Genomic DNA, 19300 nt, shown 5'->3' on the forward strand with positions numbered 1-19300 from the left:
TAACTCTTCGATCAGATCGAGGTGGTCAGTACTTGAATGGAGAGTTTCTAGATTATCTCAAAGAAAATGGTATAGTCTCCCAGTGGACTCCTCTATATACTCCACAGTTGAATGGGGTATCTGAAAGGAGAAATCGAACTTTGTTAGACATGGTTCGGTCTATGATGAGCTATGCGAATCTTCCAGTATTCCTGTGGGGTTATGCATTGGAAACCTCAGCATATTTACTGAATAAGGTGCCTTCCAAATCTTTCCCTAAAACTCCATATGAGATATGGAAAGAAAGGAAACCGAGTCTTAAACACGTTAAGATTTGGGGATGTCCAGCTTATGTCAAGAAAGTTGACCCAGATAAGCTGGAATCTCGATCCGTAAAATGTAGTTTTGTGGGATATCCTAAAGAGACTTTAGGGTATTACTTTTACACCGATCATAGGGTGTTTGTCTCCAGACATGCTACCTTCTTGGAAAAGCAGTTTATCCTTGAAGGAAACAGTGGGAGAAAAATTGAACTTGATGAAGTTCAAGAAGCACAAACTACTACGAATCAAGTGGAAACACCTGTTCAGACTGAACAACCTTCTGTGGAACAGCCCATTCGTAGGTCAGGGAGAGTGTCTCGCCAACCTGAGAGGTATTATGGCCTTGTCATTGAGAATGACAATGAGTTGCAATCATTGATGATGACGACCCTATGACCTATAATGAGGCTATGAGTAGTGTTGACTCAGAGAAATGGCAAAGTGCCATGAAATCCGAAATGGAATCTATGTATACGGTATACAAAAGAAAGATTAGAGCAGATGGCCAGGTGGAGACCTTTAAAACCAGGCTTGTGGCAAAAGGATTCAAACAAAGGCAATGGATTGACTTTGATGAAACCTTTTACCTGTAGCCCTGTTAAAATCAGTTCGGATTTTGCTTGCGATTGCTGCTTACTACGACTATGAGATCTGGCAAATGGCCAGATGGTTTTCTTTCCAAGGGAAATGAAAACCTAGTGTGTAAGCTGATGCCAACCATATGTGGTTTAAAGCAAGCTTCTCGTAGATGGAACATCCGTTTTGATGAGACAATCAAAGAGTTTGGTTTTATCAAAAACATAGATGAACCATGTGTCTACAAAAGGGTTAGTGGGAGCGCGGTAACATTTCTTGTATTGTATTGAAAGAGAGTTGACACACATAACAACATAGCAGACCCACTCACAAAGCCGCTTTCTGAAAGTCACTTTGATCGTCATAAAGACAAGATGGGTATTAGATACCAGAGTGATTGGCTTTAGTACAAGTCAGAGATTGAAAGAGATATGTCCTAAGTCCAATCACGTATGAGGATTTAGGAATAACTTTTATGTAATCTGTTTTGATTTCATTGATAATTAATAAAAGACTTGTTTTGTTTTTATTACGGGCTCTATCTATTTAAATGTTTAAATAAGATATACCATAGTTTAGAGTAAAGCTTTTTATGGATTATGATGAGATCATAATAGTGAGACCTAAAAGATGATAACTCTAAACTTAAATAGTTCACGGTCATAGGATTACTAAATGGTAATTAATAATCTGCAAAGATTGGTACATACTATGCTTGCTCCCTTCAGGAGGATGTCTGTTCTCATAGGCATTTGTGTGGTGACACTATAAGTAGTATGCAGGTGCTTATTAGGGAATAAGTTCACTGAACATGACTCGATAAGTTAAACAACTAATGGAGATTACTCACGTGTCAATAGTTATTCACTAAGTGATAGTTGTACAAGTGTCCTTAGACTTGAGATCGTTAAAGGTATCTTATATATAATGAACTGTGCTTTGGTTTAGTCCTTAGTCTCAAGGACATCCATTAGGTCTATTATGGGCATAGGGATTTGTGTATAGAGATAGTTAATGTCAATAGAGGATCTACCCCTTCCAGTATAGGAAGAGAATATCCTATGTTATTCTTAGTATGCGAGTTCTGGAATCTCTGGCCAGAGTGTATGAAATTAGAAAGGAGTTTCTAATTTGCATTAATATGAACTTTGCATTATGAATAAGAAATCATATGATTAAATTTGATAGGCTTGACACGAGATCCATACCTTGTATTTATTCGGGATATTATAAGGGTAGAAGGAATTCATTGTACGGTAACTAGTCACTGACAGGTTCTTGATATTCTAAGCAGTGAATTCATATTATCCGGATAGTCGCGATATGTTGAGAAGCATCACTCACGATGTAGAATAAATATAATTAATCAGTTAATTATATTTAGTGAATTTTAGTATTCATGTAAATAATTAATAAAAGTTTATTATTATTTATTTCTACTACCGACATAATATTGAACCTACAGGGTCACACCATAAAAGAATATTTTCTTTGATGAAATAATGAGAGAGAGAATTATTTTCTAAATAGTTAAGAAAAGAAATAATGATTAAAATAGTTTTAATTATTATTAAAGCATTTTATGAAGATAAAATGTGGGGGTTAATATATATAAAGATATATTATAAAACCCTAGGAGAGCCCTATAAATAGAATGAGATGGATGGCTCATTCAATTGACACACAATTTTGGTTTTGTGAAAACCCTAGCCTCCATCTTCTTCCTCTCTCTCTCTCTCCCAAAAACTCCATTTTATAAAAGCTCAGTTTTATAAAAGGTTCATCGAAGAGGATCTTTCTTGGTGGATACTGGTAGAGTGCTTCACACACTGAGGAGCAACTGCTAGCACTCCAATTTTATAAAGCTTCGATTCACGAGGTATTATTTCGATTCCTCAGTTTTTCCCTTTTATACGTTTTTCTATATGTGCGGTATATGGTTTTTACGGAATAAATGTTATTTCACGCTTCCGCTCATCCCTAAATTCCATCAAAATCACATAACATATTTGTTCGAAATATCACTTATACTACGACATGCAAGAATTAACTTCAACTTTTTGTGTAAGAAATCATAGCATGCAAGGATAGAAACTTTGTAAAAACACATTTTAAAAGATCATAGGTTCTTTAAAAGTCACATGCAAAGCTTCTTACTTTTTGAAATCAAATAAAACTAACACACAAAACTCAAAAACCCATTCGGCTCCGTGGAGTCATTGCCGAATGCTTGAGGCCAAGATTATGGCTTGAAAGTAAAAGCATAACACTTCATCAAGACCATCTCTTGCTCAAGTTTTATAAGCCACAAATAGTTCAACTCTAGATTCACAAGAATCAAAGTTAAACCCTTGGCTTTAGCTACATGCAACTAAGAAAAACTCACCTTAAATGATGATATGAAACCAAGTGAAATTAACCTTGCTTAGAGGGGTTGAAATATGCAAGAAGACGAAGAAATGAAAAGAAAAAAATGAGAGGAGGGGTTTTAGGTTCGGCCGAGAGAGAGGGGGGAAAGAGAGAAGAGAGTGAAGTGAAGTGGTGGTGGAGAAAATGAGGTGAGTGGAGTGTATATGTTTGTTTATATCCCATTAAAATGGTAGTGGAGGTTGAACTTACCAATTTGTCCTTTATCCACTAATAGCCAACTATTGCATGCAAGGTTTTATTGGTCGTTTGCTTGGTCAAATGGAGTTAGTGGGGAGTGAAATAACAATCCTATCCTTGACTTCTATTTGAGTGGAAATTGCATGCAAGGGTATGCTTGTAATTTGATAACTAATAAAAGTAAAATTTAAAAGAATGATTTTTAGTAATTAAAATACAAATCCATAAATCACCAAATAAATACCATAAATACTATGAGATTTTAGAAATTTAATAAAATTGTTTTCAAAAATTTCAAATAAAATTTATATTAAAATAAATTTCTATTATTAATATACTAACAAAATAAATCACGAAAAATATAATTAACACACTATAAATCACACAAATAATTACAAGTAACTTGATTACATTCCATAATACTAAAATAAAAATTTATCGCCTAATCACAATTATTCAAATATTACTAAATCGCGAGAAATCTCTATTATTTACTAATCGCGTAGCGAAAATCTTACTCGCGTACGAAAATTACACGTTTAAAATATTCCAGCAATACTCGCATTGCCATACGACTAAATTACACACAATATATAACGAATTCGCATAATCGGCCTTATAACACAGGACATTTTTCGAATATATATATATATCGTATTTATAAAGATAGCTCTAATATTTACCAGTTGTCACACTTTCATCCCAACCTGGCGCGGCCGCGCGGTTCACCAGCGCCCGCCACGCGCTTCACCAGCGCGGGCGCGCCGGCCTTCTGGAAAAACTTATGATTTTGCTTCCCTTTTATTGCTGGTTCTTGACGGTCTTTGCGCAAGCGATCTTCATGACACCTTCTTAACACCCTTTTAGAATCAAATCAATGCTAAATCACCTGGATCCCTGATATATGCATGAAATACAAAACACTACAAAAACACATCAAAAACATAAGTATCTCGAGTACAAAACACCAATTCAAGCCTTTATAGGACGTTCTAAGTGGACATAAATGCCACTTAACACACCCTCAAACTTGAACCGATGTTTGTCCTCAAGCATAAATAGACCCAAAGAACAAGAAATAAAAATATGCATGAATGCAAATATATGAATGCAACGATCCCAATAGAATAACTTAACCAACCAACAAGCAACATATCCACAAATGCAGATATTCGCACAAGTTCAATTAAATCTCACAAATTAATTCACAAACCAGAAGCATGCGTGTGTGCAATTTCTTAACAGATATACTATCGCAACTAGATCAGTAATCATGACTAACTACTCATCAAGGCAATCACAAGGTTATAAATAGAATAAAAGCTAAACTCAAAATGACTTACAGCACTTCAATTCTTATATCAGAGTTATACATGGATTCATGCTTTTATTCACAACACATAAACAACACAAATATACTTATTTGACTGTGCAATGAGTGAGGCCCACAAAAGACTTATACAATAATACCCATGTAACGAGCGTTAGGTTAGTGGATCCCAGACTATAAAAGCCTTAGGTCACTAGGCACAAAGTCCCCTAAGAACTTAATAACTCGAGTATAAAGAACCCACTCGTGATCAATTATGCATAACACATTTTTTTTCTCTTTTTTTTTTCTTTTTTTTCACATAATTTATAAACGAGTGTGTTTCGCTCCATCTCGTTCAACCCTAGACTACTCATATAAAATGAGCCGACTACTAGCCATTTGACACCTAGCCACAACAACTAGCAATGAAATCCAATTTTTTCCAATTTTTAAATTTTTATGTTATTTAATCATTAAGAGAATATCCTAAATTCTAAATATAAACATGTGACTGAACCTCGACAAATAAACAAGACATGACCATGATCTAGCACGCAAGCAACCTATAAGACTTAACATTCCTAAATACGACATCACCATACTAGCATCAATATCACAAATCAGTTGGAAAAGTAAACTAGGGGATCATGTTATAATGCAAATGCATGAACTATATACAATATACTAAAAAAACAAAAAAAATTACTACATGGCAATTATGCAACTATACGAACTACACTATCATGAATATGTAAACTTTATGAGACACACACAAATATATATTCCTTAACTACTACCCCCAAAATTAAATTATTCACTGTCCTCAATGAAGGTAATAGTAAGGAATCAGGCATACCTACTCAGAATCAGGGTCATCACCCTCATGGTGTGGAGTGTCAAGAGTGTTTGGAGGCGGGTACACAGAGTCCTCACCGAATACTGGCCACTGGATATCAACTCATGTAGCTTTGAATGCAGTCCTCAACGCCTGGGTAAGGTCCTGTGCAAAATGACTATGGATGTCATGCATCGCATCCATCCTCCTCATCAAGCGCTTATACTACGCTAAACTCAAACCAGCATTATCATGTGCTTCCTCCTCCTGCCGATGCTGCTGTGATCACGAAGGACCAGCCTCTTCACCCAACTGAGCTCTCCATGATGCTCTCCTGGCCTGAGAAAAACCGCCAGCATACATCTGATCCGCTGGATGGCCACCCGATAAATGGTCATTAGAATAACCAAGCCCTTTCAGATCAGACTTACCACTGTACCACTCTTGCATACTCAACAACATCGAACTATCAATTAAGGCACTCAGAAGCTGTTGCTGCTCGTGTGTGGGCCAATGAACTTCAACCTCCATACACAGCTTCGTCACAATAGACGCATAGGGAATAGACCCCGTAGTACTGCCTCGCAGAAACCTCAAGATACCCTAATGAATCACCATCCCTAGATCCACATAGTCGTCCTGAAGAATCCCTCACAACAACCGTGCACGCTCTACAGTAACATCATGTACGTGAGAAGATGACATGATGTTGTCACAAATAAAGGAATTCCATGCACGTGCAAACCTGTTCATGCACGAGGTCGGGAAAGTGACATACTCGTTCGTACCCTTCTTGAACTTTCGGTGAGTCTCAGGCACACACAGTATAGCAACTATCAAATCCAAGTTAAAATCATCCCCCGTCTTCTCATTCCAGTTATCCTGATTCGGCCTCCTCTCGGGCTGCTCAATCACCCTCCGAATCACCTCAGCATTATACTCTGCAGTCAACCCCCTCACCACTGAAAATCCGTTCTTCTCCACCTTTGCATTCACGTAGAACTCGCGAACCACACGCATAAGTACCGCAACGGGTGTCTCAAAAAAAACAATCCACCCCATCTCCATAATCATCTCCAGCAACTTACCATCCCTCCCCGATGGCAAAAAACCTCGCTCCTTGGTTATAGACTTCGAAAGCAGCCTCGTATACTCCGCCTCAGCCTCCGGAGTTGAAAACCCAGGCCTCACACCACCCATACTCGAAGAATCGGTGGTGCTGCTGTTAACTTGGGTTCGTTGTCTTTTGGGTGCCATTGGAAGTGAATAAGAAGAGATGTGTGTACAAGAGAGATTTGTGTTTGAGAATTTGAGAAGTGATGGAGAAGTTTGTGTATGAGTGTGTGTGTGTGTGTATATATAGGAGATTAATAATTAGTTATAGAAAAGAAGTGGGATTAATGGGAGTAACGGGGGTAATGGAATTGATTTGGAATAGAAATTATGGGAAGTGGAGGAGTGAAATTCGGGTAGAAATTGATTTTGTATTCAAAATCCCGATTTTATGTTGCTTCTGCTGTCTTTTTTCGACTACAGGGATGCAGCGCGGCCGCCCCACCTGACAGCGCGGGTGCGCCGTATTACTGGAAAACCAGTGCGGCCGCCCCGCATATCAGCGCGGGCCCGCCGTGCTACTAGAGTTTCAGCGCGGCCGCCCCGCTCCTCGGTGCGGGCGCGTCATGCTTCTATAGTTAAAACTGATTTTTTTTCTTTTTCTGATTTTTTTTTCTCCTTTCTTTCTTCTTCCTTTATCTACTAATGTACAACAAACTTGGGTTTCCTCCCAAGAAGCGCTTATTTTACATCGTTAGCTTGACGTAAAAACTCGAGATCAAGTTGACAATAGAACAGTACTAACCACCTCACGGTTTTCCATATCCCCATAGTAATGCTTCAACCTTTGTCGATTCACTTTGAACGCTTGGCCTGGATCATTTTCAAAAATCTCCACCGCTCCATGTGGGAACACAGTTTTGATAACAAACGGCCCTGACCACTTCGACTTCAACTTTCTAGGAAAAAGACGGAGATGAGAGTTGAACAAAAGAACTTGTTATCGCGGCACAAATGATTTGAGCACTAGACCCCTATCATTCCACCTCTTAACTTTCTCCTTATACATTTTGTTATTCTCATACGCTTGAAGCCGAAACTCTTCGAGTTCATTCAATTGAAGCATTATTTTCTTAACAGTTGCATTCATATCAAGGTTCAACTTCTTCAAAGCCCAATACGCTTTATTGTCGAGCTCCACAGGCAAATGACACCCCTTACCATAAACCAACTGAAATGGTGACATACCCAGTGGAGTCTTGTATGCTGTTCTATCTGCCCAAACAGCTTCATCCAGTTTCAAAGACCAATCCTTCTTTGATGGACACACAACTTTTTCTAGAATACGCTTGATCTCTCTATTAGATACCTCAACTTGACCATTAGTCTGAGGATGGTAGGCTATAGTAATGCGATGATTCACATTATATCTCTGCATCATAGTAGTGAACTTGTGATTGCAGAAATGCGATCCCTCGTCACTGATTATGACTCTTGGAGTCCCAAACCTTGTGAATATCTGCTTATGAAGAAAATTAAGCACTACCTTCGCATCATTTATTGGCAAAGCCTTGACTTCAACCCATTTCGAGACATAATCAACCGCCAACAAGATATACTGATTATTGCAAGATGAGACAAATGGCCCCATGAAGTCAATTCCCCAAACATCAAAGACTTCAACCTTGGGAAGCACATTAAGAGGCATCTCATCCCTCTTAGACATATTACCCACAAGATGGCAGCGATCACACTTCAAAAAAACTGATGCGCATCCTTAAACAATATAGGTCAGAAAAATCCCACTTGAAGGATACGAGATGTTGTCTTCTCTCCACCATAGTGGCCTCCATAAGCAGTTGAATGACAGTCTCACAAGATCCCCCCAATTTTGCTGTACGGAATACATCTCCTGATGATTTGGTCAGCTTCTTGCCTAAACTAGAATGGCTCATCCCACATGTACCACTTCACCTCATGAAGAAACTTCTTCCTTTGAGCAGAATACAAGTCTAGAGGCATAATATTGCTCACAAGGTAGTTCACATATCTGCAAACCACGGTTCTTCTTCTTGCACACCAAACAACTGCTCATCGAGAAAAGACTCATTTATGAATGTCTTATCCTGTGAAGTCGCACTTGGATCCTCCAAACGAGAGAGATAATCAGCGACTTGATTCTCAGTATCCTTTCTGTCCTTGATCTCTAACTCAAATTCCTGAAGTAAAAGAACCCATCGAATCAGTCTAGGCTTCGAGTCCTTCTTCGAGATGAGATATCGAATAGCAGCATGATCAGTGAAAACTGTCACCTTCTTCCCAAGCAGATAAGATCGAAACTTCTCAAAATCGTAGATTATGGCTAAAAGTTCTTTTTCAATAGTTGTATAATTCAGTTGAGTACCATTGAGGGCATTACTAGCATAGTAGACCACATGAAATATGTTGTTCTTTCTCTGCCTAAGAACTGCTCCCACTACATAGTCACTTGCATCACACATCATCTCAAAAGGTTCATCCCAATTAGGTGTTGTTACGACCGGTGTCGTGATGAAACTCTTCTTCAAGATCTCAAAAACAGCTTGGCACTTGACATCAAACTTAAAAGGGATATCTTTCTCAAGAAGATTCCACAAGGGTTTAGAGATTTTTGAGAAATCCTTGATGAATCGCCTATAGAAACCCGCATGACCAAGAAAGTTGCGGACTCCCTTAACAGAAATTGGTGGAGGAAGGTTTTCAATGACCCCTACATTGGCTTTGTCCACCTCAAGACCTTTACTAGAGACCTTGTGCCCAAGAATAATGCCCTGTCGCACCATAAAATGACATTTTTCCCCAATTGAAAACCAGATTGGTCTCAACACACCTTTTAATAACGCCACCAAGATTTTGCAAGCATTCGTCAAATGAATCACCAAATATAGAAAAATCGTCCATGAACACCTCCACATTCTGACCAATCATGTCAGAGAAGATAGCCATCATGCATCTCTGAAATATGGAAGGTGCACCACACAACCCATAACAAACTCTTCTGAAGGCAAAAGTTCCAAACAAATAAGTGAAAGTAGTCTTTTCCTGATCCTCTAGAGCAATGCAAATCTGATTATAACCCGAATAGCCATCCAGGAGATAATAGTACTCATGCCCTTTCAATCTGTCAAGCATCTGATCAATAAAAGGAAGAGGGAAGTGATCTTTCCTGTAATCCATGCAAACTCTCCACCCCGTGATTGTTCGAGTAGGAATGAGCTCATTCTTTTCATTAGCAATAACGGTGATACCTCCTTTCTTCGACACACACTGAACTGGACTGACCTAAGAACTGTCAGAAATGGGAAAGATGATCCCTGCATCTAGCCATTTGAGGATTTCTTTCTTCACAACTTCTTTCATGATCAGATTAAGCCTTCTCTGTTGCTCAACAGTAGGCTTGCTACCTTCCTCTAGCAGAATTTTATGCATACAATAAGAAGGGTTGATTCCCTTGATATCTGCTATAGTCCATCCAATTACCAACTTGAACTCTCTCAGAATTCTTAAGAGCTTTTCCTCATCACTACCTGAAAGGTCAGATATAATAATAACAGGAAAAGTAGATGCATCACCTAAAAAAGCATACCTTAAGTGTTCAGACAATGGTTTAAGCTCAAGTGTAGGAGCTTCCTCAATAGATGGCTTGAGGCACTTTGGAGATTTGTTCAACTCCTCCAATCCAAGAGATTCAAAAGGCATATCTAGTCTTCGCTTCAAATGAGAAGCTTTCAAATACTGCAACTATTCATCACCTTCATCATCTTCACTATCTGAATTCCCCAACAAGGCCTTCTCTAAGGCATCAGACCTTAGCATTTGATCAAGTTCTGAAGTAATCACAAAATCAACGAACTCCACTTTTAAGCACTCCTCATTTCCAGTCGGGAATTTCATGGCATTAAACACATTAAAAGTCACATCCTGATCCATCACTCGCATAGTAAGCTCACAATTCTACACATCAATCAAGGTTCGGCCAGTAGCCAAGAATGGTCTTCCCAAGATTATGGGAATCTTCTTATCTCCTCAAAATCAAGAATTACAAAATCAGCAGGAAAGATGAGTTTATCCACCTTGACCAAGACATCCTCCACAATGCCTCGTGGATATATAATGGAACGATCGACCAACTGCAAGGTCATATAAGTAGGCTTTGGATCAGGTAAGTCCAACTTCTTGAAGATTGAAAAGGGAATCAGATTGATGCTAGCTCCCAAGTTACATAAGCATTTGTCAAATGGCACTTTTCCAATGGTACAAGAAATAGTGAAGCTTACATGATCTTTAAGCTTCGAAAGCAACTTGTGTTGCAGCAGAACACTGCATTCCTCCGTAAGAGCAACTGTCTCTAATTCATCAAGTTTCACTTTCCGACAGAGAATATCTTTCATAAACTTCGCATAACTAGGCATCTGTTCAAGAGTTTCAGCGAAAGGTATGTTGATATGAAGTTTCTTGAACACCTCCAGAAACTTCTCAAACTGCTTATCCAACCTTTTCTTTTGCAGCCTCTTAGGTAAAGGAGGTGGGAGATAGATCTATTTCTCCCCTGTATTACCCTCAAGAGGAGTGTGTTCCACAGTAGTCTTCCTTGGTTCCACTTCTGCTTCCTTCTGCACTTCTTCTTTAGCCACAACTTCTTCTTCCGAAACTTGAGATTTTTCAGGATTTGCAACCTTCACAGACCTCAATGTAATTGCCTTCACCTGCTCCTTAGCTTCCCTCCTTTCTGGAACATCAGTGTCACTAGGGAGTGTACCAGGTTGATGATTTAGCAAAGCGTTGGTAATTTGCCCAATTTGATTCTCCAAGGTCTTGATAGAAACCGCTTGGCTCTTGCACATGAGCCTTAACTCCTCCAATTCAGATTTTTCATTAGATTGTTGCAGCTGAAGTTGTTGTCTTGGTACATATTGCGGTTGTTGAAAACCAGGAGGGTTGTATTGCTTTGCTACATACTACTGATAAGGCTGCTGAACCGTATTCTGAGTATTGCTGCAGCTGAAGTTAGGATGATTGCGGTTGTTGGGATGATAGGTGGCTGGAACTGGTTGCTGCGACCTCTGAAAGTTGCTCACGAACTGAGCTGATTCACTAGAAATAGCACACTGCTCCGTCTCATGGGCACCAGCACAAAACTCACAGACACTAGTGATCTGATTAACTCTATAATTAGCCAAAAATTCCACCTTCATCGTCAAAGCCTTAAGCTGAGCAGCTATAGCAGTAGCTACATCTACCTCTAGAATTCCTGCTATCTTGACCTGAGGTAGTCTCTGAGTTGGGTTCTGGTATTCATTGTCAGCCATCAGCTCAATCAATTCATAAGCTTCATCTTAGCTTTTAGCCCATAAGGCTCCTCCTGATGCTGCATCAAGCATGAGTCTAGAAGTTTCACCCAAACCATTATAAAAGCTATTAATGATCATCCAGTCAGGCATCCCATGGTGAGGACACTTTCTAAGCATCTCTTTGTAGCGATCCCAAGCCTCACATAAAGATTCTCCAGATTGTTAAGCAAATTGAGTAAGTGCGTTTCTGATTACAGCAGCCTTCGCCATAGGGAAGAATTTAGTTAGGAACTTTTGAGCAAGATCCTCCCATTTGGTGATAGACCCTGGTGGTAGAGAATGTAACCAGCGCTTAGCTTTATCCCGCAGAGAGAATGGGAAAAGCCTCAACTTAATAGCATCTTCTGAAACTCCATTGAACTTGAAAGTGTCGCGGATCTTGATAAAATCTCTGATGTGCATGTTGGGGTCTTCTGTCGGAGAACCCCCAAACTGAAATGAGTTCTGTATCATCTGAATCGTGTTCGACTTGATCTCAAAGGTGTTAGCCGAGATGGCTGGTCGAACAATGCTAGACTGAATATCATTAATCTTCAGTTGAGAGTAATCCATCAAAGCCTTCGTATTCACTTCTGGTTCTCCCATTGCAATAAGAGCTTCTTCTTCAACTTTCTCCTCGACAAGAACTTCTTCAAAAACTTCCTTAGCTACTATAACTTCTTCCTCAGCTTGAAGTGTTCTCTTACGAGACCAAGAACGCGTATGCATACACGCTCGCTAGAGTACCTAAAACACGACAAAGAAATAAGTAAGTAACAATGTCCGAGTCAATGAACTTTAACGACCACTGATGACAAACACATAAACTAAAAATTAACATCGAGTCCCCGGAAGCGGCGCCAAAAACTTGTTAGGATGAAAACACACGTTAATATTCACGCAAGTATACGCGATCACAAGTAATATAGAATTATTTCTAGTTCATTCCCACAGAGACTGGTTTAGGTTAACTTCAATCAATGCACTTATGCAACAATGGTATGGTTATTATTCAATGCTAGGAGGATTAACAAATTGAGATTGTTTATAACTACGATTAACTAAGAGATTATACTAAAGAACATTAACTAAGATATTGAAAGGGGTGATTAACTATATGACAAAAACATTGGATTCTAACTTCATTACTACTTCATTCAATAGCCTTTTTGTTCTCAACCTTAGCATGCGATGGTGATGACACTAATCAGATAACACGTAACTAGTAAATTCCAACTTTCATTGTATGAATAGCCTACTATCAGACATCCACAAAAGAGATAGAAGATGAATAGACACCGATTATATTGAGACCCTATATGTCTATAGAATTTGACAATATAACGGTTTAATGCACAAGTTATCTATCATGATTACATATGACAAGTAAGATGGTTAAAATTACCTACGAATCATGCATAGCAAATACATGAACCTATGCTAGCATGGCAAGTTTTAAACCCCTATATTCACTTTCGCTTCAATATAGATTAACACGCTATCTTATAAGTTCGCGACGCTCATAAGACGAATAAGCACAACCAATACTAGGTTATTATACAATCACCACACACTAAGGTATCGAAACAAATTAACTAAAGAAATTTATAAGTAAATCCGCTAGAACCTCATGATAACGATTATCCCATAATTGGATTTATTATCAATGTGGTTTCCGATGAAAGCATGGTATAATAAACGTAGTCTTTATACTGAATAAATAATAAACCAAGTACGTAACAAGAGTATAGGTTCAACAAAACAAGAAACGAGCATCCAAGATTACAACTTAGAACAAAGATTCACAAGAATAAACTAGGTCTTCTTCGCCTTCGTTGAATTGTGCTATAGGTCTTCTCGTCAATCTCTCAGTAAGCTTTTTTATGTCATCTTATTGAAAAATGATCATAAGTTATTAGTATATAGCATCACATGCAGATTAGAAGCCCATAAATCAGAATGATAAGAGAATCAGGATTCTTTCATTTTGACCTGGCGCGGGCGCGCACTTCACCAGCGCGGGCGCGCTGACCTTCTCTACTTCTGGCGTGGCCGCGCGCTAGCCCAACGCGGGCGCACCGCCCTTCTGGAAAAACTTCTGATTTTGCTTTTCGTTTATTGCTTGTTCTTGACGGTCTTTACACAAGCGATATTCATGACACCTTCCTAGCACCCTTTTAGCATCAAAGTAATGCTAAATCACCTGGATCCCTAATATATGCCTGAAATGCAAAACACTACAAAAACACATCAAAAATATATCAAAAACACAAGTAACTCGAGTACAAAACACCAATTCAAGCCTTTATAGGACGTTTTAAGTGGACATAAATGCCACTTAACAAATATCCATCATCCTTTGATAAGTGATTGTCCTTCAACGGATATGCCTCACAGCAGTTATTCATTGATAGTCACAACTACACCTTCAACTGCTATTTCACAGCAGTTGACAGAGACTGCCCAAACACTTGATATCTTAAAATCTATAACAAGTGCAGATGACTTGGTGGTTGTCCAATAACTTCTAGGATTGAGGGAAGAGAGTAAATTGAGTGAGAGGCTATGTTGCTCCCAAGCAAAAAGAGAGGACGAGAGCTCAATAATGCACACTATTTCTTCTAGTATGACAAAAGTGAGTAAGAGTAGTTCCACCTTAGTAGGTGAAGGTAGGGGTGTGAGGATAGTAAGCCAGGGGGAGCCCCTGATGCAAGAAATGAGAGAAAATGAGAGAAAAACAGGTACAGGAGACATAAGGGTGACAACCGTTGCACATGAGTCAATGTATGCTAATGAAGATGAAAAGGAAAGGTTATATCAGCAACATTACAGAGCTGTTATAGACCCCATTTCCTTGGATGCTGAAATATTTACTCATCTTGTAACATCCTATCAAACTTTGGCTGTTCAGGGTAATGGGGAGGCAGAAAGGACATTGAATTTAGTACACAAAACTGAATCAATGCAAAGGGTCAAAGATGCAATCTCTAATATGCCTCATACAGCTGATGATGAATTTGAGTTTGAAGATGATGTTGATGATTCTGATAAAGAGTTTGGTGAAGATGCTGGTATGGACATAGGGGGAAATGAGGGCCCTAGTTCTACAACTAATACTTCTGATTGAATGCTCAATAGGGAGTGCAACTCTCATCATTTGAACTCCACTCTTTTCAAGCTCATCTCACAGACTCAAACAACTTTAGCAGCTATTTTAAACGCTAGTACAAGGTCTCTTTTACAAGCACATCTAGAGTCTCTGCAACTATATAGAATTGAATACCTCAAACAAGCTCTAAATTTGGATGATCTAAAACTATCAATTGATGAAGTCAAAAAGGACCTGTACAACAAGTTGGATGAGAAGCTTCCTGAAACTACAATGAGAGATCTACAGCAAAAGCTCAGAAAGGAAGGAGACCTATCTAGGAAAGTTGAGGCCTTGGGTACAAGATTGTCTAATGTTGAAGATTCCTTGGCCAAGATACTTCAAGGTCAAGAAACCCGTACTCAGTTGCTCCAACAATTGGTGGCTGGACAAACTTCAACCTCTACAGTTCTTCTTGATGATAACAAAAAGGGGGAGAAGATGTGCATTTACAAGTCATAAAGGTAATACTTCCTTCTATTACTTTGCCAAAGTGACCAGTAAAGGGGAAGTTGGACAACACAGACCTGATCAACCTAGCTGCAGTTGAATTGAAGCTTAAAGAAAATAAACAAAAAATAAATGAAAGGATAGCTCTAGTATTTGGCTCAACTACAAAACCATCAAAATTTGTGAAACATTTCACACAGTTGAAGCCTCTTACATCAGGTGAATTGAAGTCGTGGAGGGTGTAAAGGGAGAAATATCAACTGAAAATGAACTCAATCCTATTATGGTGCTCAAGCCTAAACCTTCAACTTTCAGATATTCAAACAAACACCCATTGGAGCTAGATTATTCACCTCCCAGGCCTGTTAAGTAGAAACTCATGGGCAAATCAATCGCTAGCTACAAGAAAACCAATGATGCAGCTTTGAGAAAGAGAATAACAGGAATTTACAGACATGGAGAAATGATCTGTATAATGAGTGAACATCCAAAGTTTATAAAAGCAAAGAAAGAGGAAACCCTGAGGTTAAAGTCACAGTCAAAGAAAAAGAAAAAGCAGGTTGTTAAGGAAGCTCAAAAGAAGATTGAGAAGCCTGCTACTGACACTGAAAAGGAATTGACTGATGAAAAGAAAGAGAATCTTGAGTGGCAAACATGCAAAATAATAAAAATGAGAGCTAAGAGGCCAAACAAAATTTCAGAAGAGAAATGTGAGCCATCTCAATCTATTCCTATAACTCAATCAACCGTGGTCAATGTGGAACCAGTTGAAATCAAGCTGTATAATGAGGTAAACTATCGTGGTGAACTAATAGTGCTTGAGGAAGAACCTATAGATTGGGAGAGCTTACCAATACCTGATTTGAACATCCCTTTTCCAACCAAGAAGAAAACTCCAAGAAGGAAGAAGAATCCAACCCTACAGCTAACAAAAGCCATCTCAAAACCACAAAAGCTTACTGTCAACAAAGATGATCAACTCTACATCCGTGACATCAAAGAATTTTCTGATATTCAACTCTATTCGGAAGAATTAGAAGAAGTAAGAGAAATTGATGCTACTACTAGACTTCCAAAGAGATTGATTTTCAGATACAAAGGGTGGTAATGAGATAATATGGCCATTCTATAGGATTCTTCAGGAAAGCTATAGTGTCTTAACCAAGGTATTTACTACAATGAAGAAAGATTTTGGATTCACAAAGTTCGCTAAATCAGAAATACTCAAAATGATCAATCAAATCAGAAAAGCTGGAGAGATCCTAATGCATTACCAAGGGTTCTAACCATTCCAAATACTGGAGATAGAGAGCACATGAAACCAAAGTGGATAATGGAGTTTAGAGATGAGAATTATATCCGAAGATTTTTTAGAAATGAAGACCGACTCAAAATCTCAAGTAATGAAACTCTCAAAGATATGCAAGATATGCTGGATATAAATGATGAAAATGAAGCTGAGTTTTATAGACAACTTCAACTCCAGATTGAGGAAAACAATGAGAAGTTGGGAAGGAAAACAAGGGAATCAAGGAAAAGAAAATAATCTACTCAGACTAGAGGAGCACCTTGACAATGGCATGTAAACTTCTTTTAACCATCTTTGTTCATTTTTATTGTAATATAACACTTTACAAACTGTCTACTTGTTAATGTATTAACTTTATAGGGTGTTTTGTTATCATCAAGTCAACCTGAATTTATGCCTATAATTTCATTAGACATAAATTGGGTGAGATTGTTAGGAATATGTTGTATTCTTGATGATAACTCACCAAAACACCTTAAGTAGAATTATTAAGTGTCATTTAGAAGACTTAACAGATAACCACAGTTTATCTTTTCGTTGAAGGAGTAGCTTATGTTAATAAGTATGTAGCACATTCTGTACACTATGATAACTGAGGGATTTGGTAGTTATTATAGTTTCTAAGTCATGTTGACTACTAGCAAGATACACAAAATAGTTGGGCTAAGTGTAAATATAAAATGCCTTTTTATTTTGTATAAGTGAAAGAGTATCAACTGCTAAGGAAACATCTTCAACTGCTAAACTACAAGTTTTAACAGATGATTGAATATGCCTTCAACGGATAAGCTAGTCAAGAGGTCTTCAACTGATATCAGATAAAGCTTCAACGAATGCTATCAAGAAATCTTCGACGGATGATACTAGTATAGTGTCAACGAATGACCACAATAAAGCTTCAACGGATAACATCAATGGAGCGTCAATGGATGATCTACAAGATAGCAGTTAATAGTGACTTGACAGTGGGCCGACAGAGTCACATGAGTTGATAGTGCACAAAAGGAATGTGGCAGCCTGCTTACAGGTTTTAGAAAAAATGAAGCATTTTCATTTTCATGCAAAACAAGGACATTCAAATATGCTATCAAGTGAATTCTTATTGTTGGGAAATAACAGAGATCAAGTGAATTAAATTCAGTGCTAGTTGTTTGTGAACCGGACCAGTACACTAAGTATCAACACGTATGAAAAGAATTGATTTAATCATGCAGAAGAAATGAAGTTGATAAATCACATAGTGGAGTAAAATGAAAGGAATTGAGCTTTGTTGATAAAAAGCAAGAAAAATTCCAAGGAAATATTCTCCTCTCTTGGCGCAAGTGGGAAAGATTTCTATGACAACAATTTTGTTTCTCCTCTTGGCGCAAGTAGAGAAAAGAATGGCAATAATCTAACTCCCTTTTTGGTGCAACTTAGAAGGGAACTCCCCTCTCGCAACTTGAATGGTTTTCTAAGGGAAAAATTGTATCTCCTCTTAACACAACTGAAGATATATTCTAAGGCATTATATTTCTTCCTTGTGTGCGCAAGTGGAGTTCAAGGACACCCTCTATGCGCAAGTGAACTTGGAATTCAAGGAAGCAGAAGATTATTCCTTGTAAGTGCAAGTTGATATATTTCCAAAGGTAATATAACTCTCTAGTCGCAACTAAAGGACTTGGAATAATTCATTGTTACAGAAACACAAATTCAATTAGTGTGGATGTACTTAAGCCACGTAATTCATACTGAGAAGACTACACAAATGAAAGCAGACTGAAATGAATTCATTCAGTTATCTTTTTCAACTCCCAACTGTATTTTTACGAAACACAATTGAATGCCAAATTTATTAGATTGTAAATATACTGTTATGCTGTTGAATTTATTGTAGCTAATCATTTGATTGATTAGAGTGTAGCAATCTCAAGGTTTATATTAATAAAATAATATATTTCTCGAACTGTTTTGTGTTTATTTTGATTCTATATATTTAACGAAGAACTTCAAAGAAATCGAAAAAGATTGTTGGTATCAAATTGTTTTGTGTATATTTTAAAATTAACATTTTTGGTTTCTAGGGTTTTGGGCCTAAGGGTCTTAAACCCTAGATTGAATTAGGGCTTAGGCTGTAGAGTTGAGGGCCTAAACTCTAAATCCTAAATCCTAAATTGGTGTACGTTATATTTATTTCATTTTTTAATACTTTTAAAATTCAAACAAGGATTGATAAACCCTAAAATGTTAAATATTATTAAATTATGATACATAATTAAATTTAAAAATAATTATTGAAAACGGAAGCATTGTTTTTGGGCAAAAAACAACGCTCAAATAAAGTTTGAAAGATAATATTT

The 19300-nt window shown here is 37.9% G+C and overlaps 1 non-coding gene across 1 annotated transcript; it reads left to right on the plus strand.

Moving 5' to 3' along the window:
• The first annotated feature begins 12163 nt into the window (after positions 1 to 12163).
• LOC141676391 (small nucleolar RNA R71) lies at positions 12164 to 12270 on the plus strand. The gene has a single exon (XR_012556984.1). It is a non-coding gene; the product is annotated as a small nucleolar RNA R71 (small nucleolar RNA).
• Positions 12271 to 19300: the final 7030 nt, after the last annotated feature.

The sequence above is a fragment of the Apium graveolens genome, chromosome 7 (assembly GCF_009905375.1).
Source record: "Apium graveolens cultivar Ventura chromosome 7, ASM990537v1, whole genome shotgun sequence".
NCBI lineage: Eukaryota > Viridiplantae > Streptophyta > Magnoliopsida > Apiales > Apiaceae > Apium > Apium graveolens.